The sequence below is a fragment of the Palaemon carinicauda genome, chromosome 4 (assembly GCF_036898095.1).
Source record: "Palaemon carinicauda isolate YSFRI2023 chromosome 4, ASM3689809v2, whole genome shotgun sequence".
Taxonomy (NCBI): domain Eukaryota; kingdom Metazoa; phylum Arthropoda; class Malacostraca; order Decapoda; family Palaemonidae; genus Palaemon; species Palaemon carinicauda.
Genome location: NC_090728.1, coordinates 187,117,994 through 187,120,493, shown reverse-complemented (window position 1 = coordinate 187,120,493; position 2,500 = coordinate 187,117,994).

Genomic DNA, 2,500 nt, shown 5'->3' with positions numbered 1-2,500 from the left:
ATATATATATATATATATATATAAATATATATATATATATATATATATATATATATATATATATATATATAAATATATATATATATACATATACATATATATAAACCATATGATTAAACTGCATACCAGGTAAATGCTCATAACATATCAATCACAACAACTTTCTCTAGAAATAAAAAAGATCTTAAAATGAAAACCAAAAATCAAAAAGGAATAAAAGTCCTTCACTACCGAGACAGCATTGTGTTCACGGGAGAAGTACGGAAACTCAAAGAGAAAGTAAATATATTTTTAAGACTCACGAGTAGGAGTAGGAGGAGGAGGAGGAGGCTGGATGGCTGGTTGGAGAGGTTGACCTTGGTGAAATTAGAAATGACTTCTTGCATTTAGCACATGCAAAGCCTCTTTCCCTCCTCTCTCACGCAATTCCATTCAAGAACCCTTTTGCTTACGATCCCACAAAGGGTGAGACGTCATGAACAAAGATTATGAATGTGACACGTAATGCAGGGAAGTATATACACAGTAAGTACTGTTTAGTTCACAAAACTTACAACTGGGCTACACAAGGCACTAGAAGAGTTGGAAGAGCCAGGCCTACATGGCTGAGGACAATGGAGAGTGAAGTTGGAGATGGATGAATGGAGAGGTATCGATTTAAAAGCTCAAAATAGGGAAGATTGGCGAAATCTAACAGAGGCCCTTTGCGTCAATACGCGAACACAAAGGCACTAGAAGAGTTGGAGGACCCAGGCCTACATGGATGAGGAGTATGGAGAGTGAAGTTGGAGATGACAATTGGAGAGGTATTGATTTAAAAGCTCAAAATAGAGAAGACTGGCGAAATCTAACCGAGGCCCTTTGCGTCAATACGCGAAGGAGATGATGATGATGATAGTGAAATACAATTGAAGGCTTTTCTCCGTGACATGGCTGGTGTTTTTTTGTTTTTGTTTTTTTTGGTGCTACTACTGTGAAGAGTTAAAACAAAAGTATAAAATCATAAAGCTAATATCAACAAGACAGATGAAATTACTAAGATCCTATTAACTAAAATGCAAAATCATGAATGGTAAGGATATATGAAAAATAAAGTGACTTGCAGAAATGTTTCCATAATGAATAGTATTGTGAAATGTGGTAGCATAATAGTCTTATCGTAAACAAAAACAAGATGTTTTACTAGATTTATAAAAACGTGTATAATATATATATATATATATATATATATATATATATATATATATATATATATATATATATATATATTATATATATATATATATATATATATATATATATTAAAACTGTATCACTGTTATCTTAAGTAAATATCATATATATTATAAACAATACAGATTCTAAAGATTAAGACAAATTTCTCTTTTTAAAGTTGAAATGGAATTACGGGAACAAAACACGTCAAAAATTTGACAGGGAGAAAGTGCAAAACACAATACACAAGATTTCGCAATCTGATAAGATATGCAATTGCATCGAACAACAAAAGAAGAAAGATAATTCAAATGATGATGTAAAAGCTACAAACGGCTTTGTTGAAAGCATTACAGGAAGGTGTCAAGAACGTTTCGGAAAGGATGTGTTGAAAAACGTAATGTAAACTAGAGGGGCATTCAGTAGAGCGCAGATCTCCGCCACGGCAATTCATTTCTCAACCTTTATATGTATTAATTATTGTGGATTTTCATACACTCAAATATGAACCAGGTTTGAAGTCTTTCTGATAACGATGTCTAAACTTATGGCTGATTACGTGAATTGAATATTTTGCTCGACCGTGACCTTAACCTTTGACCTTGACTTTCCAAAATTTAATATTTTCCAGCTTTTTATTTAACAGTTAATCCAAGCAAGTTTCATTGGTCTACGATTAAAATTGTGGCCAGGAAGCCGTTCACAAATAAACACACACAAACAGGGGCGAAAACATAACCTCCTTCCAACTTCGTTGGCGGAGGTAAATATAGAAAAGAACACAGGGCTAATGCTACCAAATGGTGATAAAGGAAAGAAGGTTTGAACTGGCTATATTTCAGTTGATGTCATAAAAACTTTTAAGATTTTGAATGTTTATTTGTCTACCACTTCTTTAAATGAAGATTTTTCTACATTTAAAAATATATTAATTTTATTATTTCGTATAACCTTATATACTCTTCCATGTCAATCCTACGTATATATGTTCTAACAACAATAAGGATGTTTAACACAAAGCTTAATTAAAATAAAAGTAATTGTGGAATGCACTGGATAAAGTTACTTGCAACGTACCTCCAGCGATACTTAAGAATGAAAAAAAAAAGAATAACAAAATGAAAAGGGGTCAAGCGGGCATAACCAAGGCTATCACAGTCAATCAAGATAATGACAACCTCTCTCTCTCTCTCTCTCTCTCTCTCTCTCTCTCTCTCTCTCTCCTCTCTCTCTCCTCTCTCTCTCTCTCTCTCTCTCTCGTTTTTTTCTCGGGTGCTTTATTTTG